Source organism: Dasypus novemcinctus, chromosome 26, assembly GCF_030445035.2.
Source record: "Dasypus novemcinctus isolate mDasNov1 chromosome 26, mDasNov1.1.hap2, whole genome shotgun sequence".
NCBI classification, from domain to species: domain Eukaryota; kingdom Metazoa; phylum Chordata; class Mammalia; order Cingulata; family Dasypodidae; genus Dasypus; species Dasypus novemcinctus.
This window is the reverse complement of record NC_080698.1, coordinates 55,047,841-55,063,465: the sequence shown is the minus strand read 5'-3', so window position 1 is coordinate 55,063,465 and position 15,625 is coordinate 55,047,841.

Here is a 15,625-nt window from a genome sequence, read left to right as displayed (position 1 = left end):
AATTCAAAGTAAGACTTAATATGACAGTTAAATACAGATCGTCATTAAGGCTCAGCATTAAGATCTGATAATTCTTACATGTTTAAGGTCAAGGTCAATTTCATGGTTGGTGTCAAAATCTAGCCAATGTTCAAGGCCAACATCTAGGTCAAATTCAAGTTCACAATTGGGATAGACATACACTTTGAATGGTACAAAATATGTGTGCAAAGAATAGTTGTTGAAGAGGAAAAAATGAAATTTTAACTGCTTTGCCATTGAAAGAAAAGATAAAAGCTGTGAGCTAAAAATCTTGATTTCATCTTAGTTCTTCCAACTGTCTCAAAGTGTGCAAACACATTTAGTCTGTCTTTCTGTGTCACTGGTCACAATGCAAGCACATAGCCAACTCTGGCTTGCCCATGTAAAAGGGGCATGTAAGAAAGATATCTAGCAGACAGGTTTTCTCTCTTTTTTTTTGGGTGGGGGGTAACATTTTCCTCCTTATGTCAAAATCAGCATGAACTCCCTCTCTGAAGTTTCTGGTATGGACCATTCTAATCCACAAAAGTGTGGGAGAAATAAAAGATTTACATGTGGTTAAGAGAAAGACACGAACATGGAACAAAGTGTCATCAAAATTTTCTAAATCCGGTTTAATGTAAGTCCAGGGAAATACGAAGTACAGTGGAAAGAACAACATCCAGGTCCTCTCACCTACACGTCATCATGATCTTCAGTGTAGCTATGGGGTAATGGGGTAAATATGCTGATGGTGAAGAAGAATGACTTTACTTTTCTAAGTTAAACAGTGGGGTAGGAATGGTGAGAATAGGAGAAAGAACCGGCCAGCTGTGGCCTGGCTCTATTTTAGGATGTCTTCTTACCTGCAGCTCCTTCAAGGAGCAGCTCAGCCTCCTGTCCTTTCCTTCCTAAAAGACCTCTTATTCAGCAATGCAATCAAGTCCCTCCCTGTGGTGGTACTTCCGTCTCCTGGAGCCTCCACTAACTCCTGCATCCCTTTTACCTCTGAGCTCATTTCTCCTCCACTGGCCTGAGTCCCCTCAGCTCCTCTAACCCCCCCGGTTCATATCATCACTCTTCCAATTGAGGGCGCTGATTACCTCCATTCTCGATTGCACATCTCCATTCCCTTCCCCTCTGCTCCCTGGAGTTCACATCCACTCCTGTCCTCTATCCTTACTTGACTCCCCCCAACAATTCATCCACATCTGTTCATGTCCCCTCTTCTCAATTCCCTTCCCCTCTACCCTCAATTTATCGCACCACTCCTACTCTTCCCTCCCCTCCTCTCAGTTCACGTCCCCTCCCCTTCTCTCTCCTTGGTTCACTCACCTCCCATATGCTTACCTCACCTCCATGTAATTCCCCTCTTTTCTTTTTGTCTCAGTGTATCTCTCCATCCTACCACCAGTAACCTTACCTTCTTCCTTCTGCAAAAGCCATCTGTAGTGCATTAGAATTCTAGGAGTTTGGAGTTGACCAAAAAACACCATTATGACACTGGATGGCAGTACCATACCAGCTGCAGGGAGCGACATGACCCGCTCTGCAGTGAAGGAGGGATAGGTCCCAGCTGTAAACCCTTCGGAGGCCATTGTGCTAGACAGCCACCAGAGGGGGATCAGGACAACGGAAGACCCCAAACACCCCAAGGAAAGGGAAAGTGGGAGGAGGACTTGTGTCTAGGCTACATCGCAGAATCAACACCACGGGACTCTGGGCTGGAGAGTGCCAGTGAGCCAAATCCCCTCAGAGCCTTGTAAATGCACTTACTGGGGGATTATTAAAACATTTGGAGACGTAAGAATTTCTTTGGCTCCAGTGACCTTTTCTAACAGAGCCGAGCTGCAGTGAAGAAAAAACACAGACCATCTTTAGCTCATTTACATGATACAACTCCAAGAGATGAGCCCCGCGCTGGCAATGTGGGGTTAGACCAAAGAGGGGGAAAGCACAATAAAGTGTCAAGGGCTAAGATATTTCAAAGAGAGTCTGTAGGTCATTCTGGAAGTTATGCTTATGCAGGTTTCAGCCAGATAAAGCAAAATGCTGTAGTAGGCAAAACCCCAAACAAGTATTTCTGAAAATCCTAAGGAATATTCCAGGCTCTACCTTAAAGAAGCTGTAAAGATTGTTTCCTCCATGTATTTAAACCTAAAATTCTCAATTTACTTAATAAGTTTATTTTTCAGAAAATTAAGCCTCCAGATTATTCCTATGCCAGATAAGCCCTGAAATGCAGCGGTACCAGACTCTTCAAGACGACAACCAGCTCCTTTCCTCTACCCAATGTCCATGTTCCTTTTTCAGTATGAAGAAGTCAGAGCAGTCATGTTTCTTATTGTCCCCAAGATTGGGGTAGGAATAAACAGAAAGAGGAATTGTAACTGAGGGTTAAGAAATAACAAATAATTATGACCACTGAATCATTATATAGATTCCTTTTACTGACAATATATTATAAAATAGCCAAAGGTTAATATCTGAAATTACTGAAACTGGCTAGGTTGACCTCACCCTTTTATATGGTCCTTTCTAACTAAAAACTTGCCCTTGTGATGGTTATTCCAGATGGATCTTACCTTTGTTTATGGTCATTTCTAATGAAGGCCTGCTATTAAGATTTTTCCAGATGGTACTTGCCCTTGTATATGAACATTCTATTGCCACGTTATCCACTTCACCCTTCCTTGTTTGGAATCCTTAAGAAAAGCCTTGTAATGGACCCCAATCTGTACACTCCATCCCCAGATGCCTTGATCTCTCCAAGATTGTTTTGTGATTGTGATAACCTTGACCCACCTCATTTTGTAGCCACCTTCCACTCTGTTCAATCTCTTAATTAAGGAAGGAAACTGAGCCAACCCCACCCCAATTACTTATTAGCATAAACAGCTAAGTCTGAATATTATAAAACTATCAGGATTGCTGCAGTTCTGGGAGGCAGTTCTTTGGCTCTTGGTCCACTGTGCTCCTTGTATGCACAAGCAAATAAACTCTCTTTGAAACCCCATGTCTCAGGAATTGGTCATTAGGCAAGAACCTGCTTTTGCTTGGTATCAAATGGGGTTCCCAACTCAGAAACCCTGAACTCACCCATATTAGGCCCTGTTCCAAGGGAAGGAGGCTCTCAAAATCAGTCTTTCTTCCTCAAGTCAAATGCAAAGGGTCATGAGGCTGTCACCAACAACTTATCCAATGGTACAGTTTCCCACACTTTGGGTCGACAGTGGAGCATTTAGGGCACATTGTGATCACAACTGAAGATATTGCTACCTTTAAAGAGATTGCGACTATAATGAAAATACAAATATAGATGCTATTAAATTCATTAGATTAATGTTATATGAGGTATAACAAGTCAGTGAAAGTCAAGTACTTCTTTTCTATGCAGAGGAATCAGAACTGTGCTCCGGGCATAGTGACCGCCTTCACTGTAGCTAGATACCCAGCACAGCTTAAAAACGCACTGTTTTAGACTAAGTGGGAAGTAATATTTGTACTGACATAATAAAATTTATACTTTTGATGAGAAGAAAGAGGACCATTTAGGTAAAACTTAGGTATTTCTAAATAAAAGCACCTTAACTAACTATATAGACATGCAGGAGCTGACAGCTTTTTTTCCTCTAAGAGATCTTGTGAAAATATAGGAATAACCATTAGATTTTTACATAAATGACTGTTGCTAAAATGTTTTAACAGGCCAGACTTTATTTGCACTGCTTATTGGATCTATAAAACACAAAACTTTCTTAAATTTGAGGTAAAATTTACAATGAAAATTTCTACTTTTAAATTTGGTAAAGTTAAGATTCCAAGTATCAAGAATTTTAGAACAAGCGATACCTCTGGCACATATTTTGAAGTAAAATATGAACACGCCACCATCAAATTCACCTCTACTACTCAAACACAGACAATGCTGAGAGCCCAGACTAGCTTGTTCTTCAGTAAGCCAATCCTTGGCACCACGGAAGCAAAAGAGTTTATTCGGTAATCTTCCAATTTCCCAAAATCCTAGGACTAGTTCACTAACATCGTTTGGTGACACTGACATTGGATTCTAGCAAACTACCATCCCAATTTCAAATACTAATACTGAAAAGTTTCATTCTAACAATATTAATGCTTTGGTCCACAGAAATTTTATCCACAGAGTGGTCACTAAAATTATGCAAGTGGTGCTATTTCAGAACTTATTTCATGATAAAAACTAGACCTTAGAGTCTCTTAAATCTTTAAAAGAAGACAGTCAAAGTTTTTAAATTGTAGTTTAAACACAAACCTGTGACTTATCAACTGAAGAGACAGCATGTCACTTTAAAAATAGTTTTTGCTGGGGAAGGGGGAAAAGGGTTTGATGTTGGCTATGTGGGAGTCCCCTATATTGTATATATGACTGTACTCTGATCTGAGACTTTTTTAAGACAAAATTAAAAATTAGAAAAAAAAAAGGATGTAGACACTGAGGAAGGAATGAAAGAAATTGCCTTACCACTGTACATACAGGGCAATACCTATTGAAGTGATGAAAGGCAAAATGTCAAAAATAAAGTTTTATGATTTTTTCTTTTTTTAATACCCCAAATTTTTAAGTTATTTTAGTTATTCTAAATTAGTATGTATTCTATTTCTAATCTTTAAGCCTATCATTACTATTTCATTTTCCTACTAATTGAATTTGGCAACGTATTAGGCTTCATTTTTTGCAGAAGTTTTGGACCACAGAGGGGTTAAACTATGGCAGGGGAGGAACACTGGTGTTGGGTGTTATTGATGGGGGACATATAGTTGGGAGGGAGTTCTCCAGGGCATGTATATAGGGTGTAAAAAATGTTTGGATATTAGTTGGGTATTGTCATAGTAGGTAGAGTTACAAATGACAACTGAGTTCCTAGCCAGAGGAGCTTTGCCACATTCCCTGTGGAAGAGCAAAACCCCCCAAGTGCAAGGACAAAGACCAGTGAAGAAGGATGTCCAAAGATGAGCCCTTGATACTGATAACTATCCTTTTACAACTTCCCATTAAGAGCTATGAGTTTCCAAAAAAGAGTTGGGAGGTCTTCAGAGGGGTAATGCTTATGCACTCCTCAGCAGGGTACCAGAGACAGCCAAAGTGGATAGAAGCCCAGGTACTGGTTCTCCTGAGGGCTACAGAGACCCACAGGTTCTGTGGTCATGGCAGATGGCTCTAGAGTTCAGTGCCATGTCAGTTGGCCCTACTTTGGAGTTTGTGTTGCTGAGTGTGATGGAGTTGGACTCAGATATGACCTTTCCACACCTGCCTCTTGTCACTTCTACCAGACCTGTGGTTGGCACTGGGGTTGGTGTATACTCAGGAGACCTGAACCTCTGGAACGTCCATGTGACAGCCAGGCCCTGAGCCTCAGCAGTCTTGCAACTCCTACCCTCTGGTTCATTGGACTTACCCTGGCCAGCTAACAGGGAGGTGAAGAAGGTCAACCACCGTACCAGGGAGCCAAGAGTGCCTACAACTGCAAGTAGGAAAGTTGTATCCATCATCCACATGGAATCTAAGCTCCTTCTTGATATAGAGGCAGAGTGGACATAACCATCCCAGGGTCCACAAGATGGATGAATAGTGTATGAATTAGAGTGTACTTACTGGTGTTGTATTATAGAACTATTGTGATTAGTAATGGAAGAAATTGTAGCACTGATGTGGAAAAAGTAGCCAAGGTAGCTGCTGAGAGTAAGGAGAGGGAAGAAGCGATATGATGTGGGGGCATTTTCAGGACTTGGAATTGTCCTGGGTGGTACTGCAGGGACAGATGCTGGACATTGTATGTCCTGCCATGGCCCACTGGGAGGACTGGGGAAGAGTGTAAACTACAATGTAAACCACTATCCATGTGGTACAGCAGTGCTCCAAAATGTATTCACCAAATGCAATGAATGTGCCACAGTGATGAAAGAGGTTGTTGATGTGGGAGGAGTGGGGTGAGGGGGGTGAGGGGTATATGGGGACCTCATATTTTTTAATGTAACATTTTTTAAAAATAAAGAAGAAAAAAATCTAAAAAAAAAAAAAGAACAGACCAATAACCCAAGAAAACTATTACAACACAGAGAAAATAAAATTCTACTTTTACATGAAAATATTTTCTGATAAGAAAACTCTTGGGAAGCAAATGTGGCTCAAGCAGTTGAGTGCCCACCTACCACATGAGCGGTCCCAGGTTCAGTTCCTAGTGCCTCCTAAAGAAGACAAGCAAGACAGCAAGCTGACACAATGGGCCAGCACAACAATGCTGATGACTCAGTGAGATGACACAATGAGATGATGCAATAAGAAGATGCAATTAGAGAAACAACAAGCTGAAAGTGGATATGTATGGCTCAAGTAGTTGGGAGGTCCCAGGTTTAGTTTCTGGTGCCTCTTAAAAAGAAGACTGGCAGACACAGAGAGCACAAAACAGACAGACAGAGAGCAGACAGCAGACAAAAACAATGAGGGCGGCAGGTGTAGAAATAAATAAAAATAAAATCTTAAAAAAAAGAAAACTCTTAAAAACATTCTATAGCTATTAAATCTTAGCAAACCTTGACCATACCAAATAAAATTCCTTTCCTGAAAATGTTCTACAATTTTCTATATCCATTCATGACTGTCCTACATATTCGTGTTTCTCATTCTGCAACAACCAGTTATTTAATTTAAAGACAAAACTATTTTCTTTTCCCTTAACAAAACATATCTGCATGCCTTACATATTTAAGTTATCAAAGAGATCTTGGAAGCTGTCTAAAAACTAATATCCTTAAAAAGCACAATTATTCTTTAAATATAAATTTACATTTTCATCATTATAAAGATCTATCAGATAAAATACTAATTTGATCAGTAAATCTCTAAAACTTAGGAAGAAAACACCCAGGTAGAATGAATTTATATGCTTTTGTTCTACTTACATTGATAATCCCAAATACACACCTATTTTAATTTGACTGCTAATATTAAATTAGCCCTGTTTGACAAGGCACTCTCTTTCTGGAGTGCATTTCTGAGATGAGTAATTTTATCTGTTTGGAATGAGGCACATAATGAACATGGAAATTCTAGGTTGTGTGGCTTTACCATTTTGTTAAATAAGCACAGCTTCCAGCCCCATGATCTTTGATCATGTAATTTGCCAGAGTATCAGATGGTGGAGAAACAAAATTTTAAAGGAGTGCAAGGATAACATCTTTATCATTTTGTTTCTTACCTTGTGCACAGGGCAGAGAAGACAGCAATAGCAAAGATGAAATTGTGGACTGTGCCATAAGTCCAGAGACTCAGACTCAAAGTTTGAATTTTTCATCAATAAGATTTACCTGCTGATCTTTGGATGGAAAACTAATGAGATCAAAAAGCTCAAACACACAAAGACTGGGAGTACAGATCCAAGAGGGACTCACCCATAAATTCTGTAGACGGTGGGGAAAACAGAGAATGCAAAGGACTGAGCAGGAGGCTTTTTCTGTCTTTCTGTTTTCCAGAGTCCTCCGCAGTGGCCTTTGGATTTTGTTCTCATTGCTAAAACTGTGAAAAAAAAACAAGCAAATAAACAAGGAAATTAATTTTTTCTATCTCACACCTTTATTAAGTAATTAATGCATTAGGGGACATTCAGTCCAAGAGCAAGGCTCATACAGGTTGAACAAGGGAGCCTTAAAGAAAATAATTTTACTGATTGGTAAGGGGTAGTTTTCCTTACTTACCTTAACCTTGAATTAGGGGAAATAATCTACAAAAGAAAAGGGGAGCTGGTGAGTTATGATTGGTTGTGCTCAGATTTCAGGGTCCTGGAAAAGAAGCATTTACAGGAATTTACTTAAGTTTTGATTTGTTGACAAGGGCTCAGCATGAGAGATTTCATATAGAGCCTACTTAACTTATTTATCATTGGTTATGCTTGAGTCTCTCACTTGTTTTGACAATAAAATGCTTAATATTTTCTCAAAAAATATAATGAATTTCAAAATTATTCAACAAATGTATTATGAAAGTACCACATCTCAGAAAGGAAAATCTATCTTTTAAGAACTCATGGAGCTGGCATAAAAATGGCTCAGAAATAAAAGAGTGGAGACGTCCAGGAAGATGGCAGACTAGAAAGACACAGGATTCTCTTCTACTCCAGAAAAATAGCTAGAGGACAGGCTGAAACAGCCTAGAAAAAGATCTGCTATGGTTTAGGACACCAGCCAAAGGCTGCACACCATCCAGAGAAAAGAGGAGAAAAAGGAGAGAAATCACAATGACAGAACTGGAGTTGAAACCAACAGCTGCTGCCAGCATCATTCCCCACACTGAAGACACTTTGGAATTCTGAGGCCTCTGGGCCTGCCACTACAGATAAAGAGTGTTCCAGGAATGTACTACCACAGGAAAGGGGAGAGAGAGGGACACAACCTAAGGCTGACGCAGCTTCTGACCCACAAATTTGGTCTGCTGTGTCCCATGAGCCCTTCCAGGCTGTTTAGGGCCATGCCACTGTTTGCCTTGCGAGCCAGCAAGGGACTAAAGATACACAACCCTCCCAATCTCCTTCTCTACTAACTGGGACTGGTTATTGAGGACTTAGAGGCAGGTGGAAATATTTCCTAGCCAAGAAAAGGGAGGGGGCTGCCAGAGAAGGCTGGAGAACTGTCTCAGAGAAAGTTTAAATTACAAGTCTGCTGGCCTCAGGACAGAAAGCTCTATGACACTGATCCAGTCTGTGTTGCAACAAATACTTTCTGACCAGGCACTGAACTGAGATCTGCCAAAGAGCACCATCTGCTGGGAGGACAAGGAAGTACATGTGAGAAAATTAAAAATAAGTAGGAGAGGCTGATTCTGACATTTATAACTTCCCTAACCAAGGCCCTTTGAATTGAGTCTACAACCAATTACTGGGTCCAGGGACCAGTTTTGATCAAACAGCAGGACAATCCTAACAATCCAGGTTGAGAAAAGAATCAAAGAAGAATGGTAACACACAGCTTCCTGCCACTAAATCCCTATGAAAGAGAAAGAAATTAAGCATCTGAGTAAACATCATCCAAATCAGATGCCTAGACATCAGCAAAAAAATTATGAGCCATACTAAGAAAATAGAAGACATGGCCAAAGAAAAGGAATATATCAAAGCCCAAGAAGAGACATAGGATTTGAGAGAATGAATCAGCGAGATGCACACAAATTTTTCATAATTAAATTAATGAGTTGAAAGACAACAGGGCTAAAGAGATAAATGACATCAAGAAGACACTGAATGAGCAGAAAGAAGAATTTGAAATCCTAAACAGAAAAGTACCAGACCTCATGGGAATGAAAGACAAAATAGTGAGGTCAAGAACAAGCTAAAGGCATACAACAGCAGACCTGAAATGATAGAAGAAAGAATAAGTGATACCAAAGACAAAACAGCTAAAATCAAAGAGAAAAAAGAAAGGAAAAAATTGAACATGGGCGCAGAGAGTTGAATGACAATGCAAAATGCATCAACATATGTGTCATGGGAGTTCCAGAAGGAGAAGAGAAGGGAAAAGGGCCAGAAGGAGTATCTGAGGAAATAATAGCTGAAAAGTTCTCAACTGTCATGAAAGAAATGAACTTACATGTCCAAGAAGTGCACCATTCCCCAATCATAATAAATCTGAATAGACCTACTCCAAGAAACATACTACTGTGAATGTCAAATGTCAAAGATAAAGAGAAAATTCTCATATGAATTACTGTGATCTAGGGCTCCTATGAAGAGAAGTTCAATAATTAGGAAAAAAGAAGAGAAAAAGATAGGATGTAGAATTTTTCCAAATCAATATGTATTCTATATCTAACCTTTAAACTCATCGCTACATTCCATTTTACTAGTAAGGGAACCTGACATTATATTGGGCTTCACTTTTCAAGAAGTTTTGGATCATAGAGTGGTTCAACAATGGGAGCGGAGGAATACTGGTATGAGATGTTATTGACAGGGGACATATGGTTGACAGGGAGTTATACAGGGCATGTGTCCAGGGTGCATGGAAATGTTTGGTTATACTCATAGTGGAAACAATTAAAAACAACAGCTGGGGGCATGCTGGGTTCCTGGCCGGAGGCGGGGGGGGGGGCTCTGTCAAGGTCCCTAGGGGAGCAGCGGCAGTTCCCCAGGTGCAACGGCAAGGACCAGGAAGGAATGAGGGTCCAACAGTGACCCCCTGATACTAATGACTATGCTTGTGAGCCTATACACCTGAAATAAGAACAAGGCCTAGAGCAGCACTGTGCCTAAGAGTTCCCTCCTGACAGCCTCCGTGTTACTCAAATGTGGCCAGTCTCGAAGCCAAACTCAGCATGTAAATGCAATGCCTTCCCCCCCAGCGTGGGACTTGACACCTGGGGATGAGCCTCCCTGGCACCGAGGGATCACTACCAAGTACCAGCTGATGGTGTAACTAGAAAATGACCTTGCATTAAAGGTTCAATGCAGACCAGCAGAATATCCCTGTCAACATACAAAAACAGGAGTTAAAAATGCTGTTTGACCTAAATTAAGGGGGAAATGGAAAGGACAAATGAGTTCATATGGCTATGAGTCTCTAAAAAAGAGTCTGGAGGTTGTCAGAAGGATTGCCCTTAAGCACACCTGAGCAGAGTCTCAGAGACAGATAAAGTAGATACAACCCCAGGTATTGGTTCTTTTGAGGGCTAAAGAGACCCACAGGTTCTGTGGTCATGGCAGATGGAGTTCACTGCCATGTCAGATGGCCCTTCTTTGGAGCTGGTGTTTCTGCGTGATGGAGCTGGACTCAGATGGGATCTCTTTTCACAAGCCTTTCATGCTACTTTACTGGAATTGTAGTTGGTGCTGGGGTTTAAGATATATCTAGGGGATTTGAATCTCTGGACTGACAATATGATAGCCAGGCCCTGAGCCTCAACAGACTTCAGCTCCTACACTCTGATTTATTGGACTTACCCCACTCAGCTAACATGAAGTTGAAGAAGGTCAACTACCACATCATGGAGCCTAGAGTGCCTACAAATGAAATCAGGAGGATTGCATCCAATATCCATGTGGAATCTAAGCCCCCTCTTGACATCGATGTGGAATGAACACAACCAAGCCAAGGTCCACAGGAAGGAGGAATACAGTAAGGATTAGAATGGACTTAATGATATTCTATACATGAACTATTGTGGTTAATAATTGAGAAAATGTAGCATTGGTGTGGAGAAAGTGGCCATGGTGGCTGCTGGGTGCGGGGAATGGGAGGAAGAGATGAGATGTGGAGGCATTTTCGGGACTTGGAGTTGTCATGGGTGGAGCTGCAGGGACAATTGCTGGACATTGTATGTCTTCCCATGGCCCACTGGATGGAACGTGGGAGAGTGTGGGCTATGGTGTGGACCATTGGCCATGGGGTGCAGCGATGCCCAGAGATGTACTCACCAGATGCAATGGATGTGTCATGATGATGGGGGAGAGTGTTAATGTGGGGGGAGTGGTGGGGTGGGGGCGGTGTGGGTGAATGGGGACCTCATATTTTTTTAAAAAATGAATAAAAAATAAATAAATAAATAAATAAATAAATAAATAAAAAGAGAACATTCTCTGAGTAGGAAGGGAGAAGCAAACCATCAAGTACAAGGGGCACCCAATTAGACTTAGCACAGATTTCTCTACAGAAACAAAGGAGTCAAGAAGACAGTGGTATGATACAATTAGGGTACGGAAAGAGAAAAACTTCCAGCAGAGAATTCTTTATCCAGAAAAATTGTCCTTCAAATATGAAAGTGACTATAAAATATTAATAAACAAGCAGGAACTAAGAGAGTTTGCGAAAAAGAACCCACCTTTGTAGGATATATTACAGGAAGCCTTAGAGACTGAATGAAAAAGACAGGAGACACAGGCTAGGAGGAGAGTATAGAAGAAAGAATAGTGGAAAGGATAACCAAAAGAGTAAAAAGAGAGACAAAAATATATGACATATGAAAACCAAAGAATAAAATGGTGGAAGTAAATAGTACACTTACAGTAATATCATTGAATGTGAATGGATTAAATGCCCCAATCAAAAGATAGTGGCTAATATCAGAGAAGATGGCATCAGAGTAAGTGCATCTACATCATCACTCTTACAAAAAAATGACTGAGTGGGGACAAAATCCTGCCTGAATGATCTGTTTTGGGAACCCACAAAGCAGGAGGCTGCTGGACATCAATCCAGAAAGAGCACAACAGGAGTGATAGCTCAAGGTAAAACCATGGGTTTCTGCCCCTCCCCCAGGGTAAGAAGCCGTGGCTATTTCAGAACCTTGCTGGTCACACAGCAGGAGGAGAAAAACTCTGAGAGTGGGAGGGTTCTGATGAAGGATGGAGAGGGGTCCTACGAGTGTGGTTTCAATTGTATGGACCCCCTTTTTTGAGCTTTGAGGAGCATACCAGCTAGCTTGAGGAGAAACCAGGAAAAGGGGAGAGGCGAATCTGCTGAGGCAGACCAATTTACCTAACCTCTGTGGGTTATGTCTGCGAGAAGGTGAAGCCAGGCAATGAAATAATCCTGTGCAACACACCTAAGGGAAGGGGACCCCAGGAAATGCGTGGTAGGCTTCCAAGAGCATATTTAGGGTTCCCAGCAAGGTGTGGGTGCTCTCTCTAAAAGAGACTGAGAGGCATTACTTTTCGTGGTGATTTGGTTCACCAGGTATTTGAATTTCAGAGGGGAGCTCTCACACAGGCTTTCTGCCGCCCTGGGAGAGAGGGAAGTGAGAAAAGGAGAAAGGGGGAAGGGCAGATTCCTAATCAGTTTATTCGACTGCAGAGTCTATCCTGCCCAGGAAAGGGACTTTTTTTGAGGAGCAGGTTGACTCGAAAGGAGGGTTTGGCTCAGTGGAGGAGTTTCACCCTTGAATGTGCAAGGACTCTGGTTCTTAGAGTACTGACTCACCGAGATATTAGCAGATACTTTGAGACAAGGAGAGCAGAGATATTATCCTTGTATATTAGCTTCCCTTGGGTCTCTTATTTTCCCTAAATAAGAGCTTAAGAGGGAAGTCTGTTTTTTTTATGTTTGGTTGAATCCTTGCCTGAGGGCTTGTTTTTGTTTTTGTTTTTCTTGTTATCTTGTCTTTCCTTTCTCTTTATCTTCCTATCCTTTTTTCTTCTTCTTTTTTCAATTAGGTGCTGCCAGCTTGTTTATTGTTTGCTGTGCTTCATCATCCTCAATTTCCTCTTTTTTGTGTGTACTGATTTTGGCTACCAATGCTATCTCATTTCCTTCCTAAATCTTTCTACCTTCCACCTTCTGTTGTTCTCTTGTATTCCACCTCTCTTTGTTCCATCCCCAATTTTTCTGACTTTTTATTTCTAACACTTCCGTTTTCCATCTTTTATTAACTCTTTATGTTATTGTCCTTTCTTTTCTCTTTCCCTCTCTACTGATTATGCTAGCCTTTTAATTCATACTACATTCTTCTCCATATTCAGTTTCCCATTTCATTGTAGGAACTCCATTTTATTATTCCTATTACTATACACTGCTTACATGAGTTAAATATTTATTCTTCTAGGTCTTATATGGCTCTTCTACTAGCATTTACTACCAATACTAGTGTATTAGTCAGCCAAAGGGGTGCTGATGCAAAATACCAGGAATTGGTCAGTTTTTATAAAGCACATTTATTTGGGGTAGGAGCTTACAGATACTAGGCCATAAAGCATAAGTTAATTCCCTCATCAAAGTCTATTTAGAGCAGGAAGGCTGCCGAAGTCTGTGAGGCTTCAGGCTTCCTGGCTCCTATGTTCCTGGGGCTTACTTTACTCTGGCTTCAAGTTTCCTTCTTCCTGGAGCTGGCTTCTCTTTCCTCTGCATGCTGACTTCCCAGGGCTCCAGTTTAAGTCTTCAGCATCAAACTCCAAAATCAAAACCCCAATATTAAAAGCCCTCACATCAAAAGCTCCTTTGCGAAATCAAAGAAGACCTAAATAAATGGAAGAATATTCCCTGTTCATGGATAGGAAGACTAAATATTATTAAGATGTCTATCCTACCAAAACTGATCTACACATTCAATGCAATCCCAATAAAAATCAACACAGCCTTCTTTAAGGAACTAGAAAAACTAACTATGAAATTTATTTGGACAGGAAAAAGGCCCCGAATAACCAAAGACATATTGAAAAAGAAAAACGAAATTGGAGGAATCACACTACCTGACTTCAAAACATACTACAAAGCTATAGTAGTGAAAACAGCATGATATTGGCATAAGGAGAGACACACAGACCAATGGAATCGAATTGAAAGTTCTGATATAGAACCTCATATATATAGCCATATAATATTTGATAAAGCCACCAAACCCTCTCAACTGGGAAAGAATGGCCTATTCAACAAATGGTGCCTGGAGAACTGGGTAGCCATATGTAGAAGAATGAAAAAGGATTACCATCTCACACCTTATACAAAGATCAACTCAAGATGGATCAAAGACCTAAATATAAGAGCCAAGACCATAAAGACCTTGGAAAGCAGTGTAGGGAAACACCTACAGGACCTTGTAATAGGAAATGGCTTCATGAATATCACACCAAAAGCACGAGCAGCAAAAGAACTAATAGATAAATGGGACTTCCTCAAAATTAAAGCCTTCTGCACCTCAAAGAGTTTGTCAAGAAAGTAAAAAGGGAACTCACACAATGGGAGAAAATATTTGGCAACCATATATCTGATAAGAGACTTATAACTTGCATATATAAAGAACTCATATATCTTGAAAATAAAAAGATAAACAACCCATTTAAAAAATGGGAAAAAGATTTAAACAGACACTTCTTCAAAGAAGAAATACAAATGGCTAAAAAGCACATGCAAAAATGCTCCAAATCTCTAGCTATCAGGGAAATGCAAATCAAAACTACAATGAGATACCATCTTACTCCCATAAGATTGGCAGCTATGAAAAAAACAGAAGAATACAAATGCTGGAGAGGATGTGAAGAAATGGGAACACTCATCCACTGCTGGTGGGAATGCAGAAGGATCCAACCATTCTGGAGGACAGTTTGGCGGTTTCTCAAAAAACTAACCATAGATTTGCCATATGACACAGCAATACCACTGCTTGGTATATACAAAGCAGAACTGAAGGCAGGGACACAAACCGATATATGCACACCAATGTTCATAGCAGCATTGTTCACTATCGCCAAAAGTTGGAATCAACCCAAATGCCCATCAACAGATGAGTGGATCAATAAAATGTGGTATATACACACAATGGAATACTACTCGGCTTTAAGAACAAATACACTACAAACACACGTGATAACATGGATGAATCTTGAGAACCTTATGCTGAGTGAAGCAACCCAGGCATTAAAGGACAAATACTACATGACCTCAATGATATGAAATAAACAAGCTGCCTCAGAGAGCTAGAGACTGGAAGATAGGCTCACAGGAAATCGGGGGGTGGAGGAAGGATGTGAGCCGACGTCTGCAGGGGTGGAATCTATGATGAGCTGGCGGTAAGTATGAGCACAAAGAAGATATAAAATGGGGGCAAGGGATTGCCTTTGGGTGGGGCTTTGCGGGTTTGAGGGGGGCTGGGGATGGGCGGATGGGTAATAGT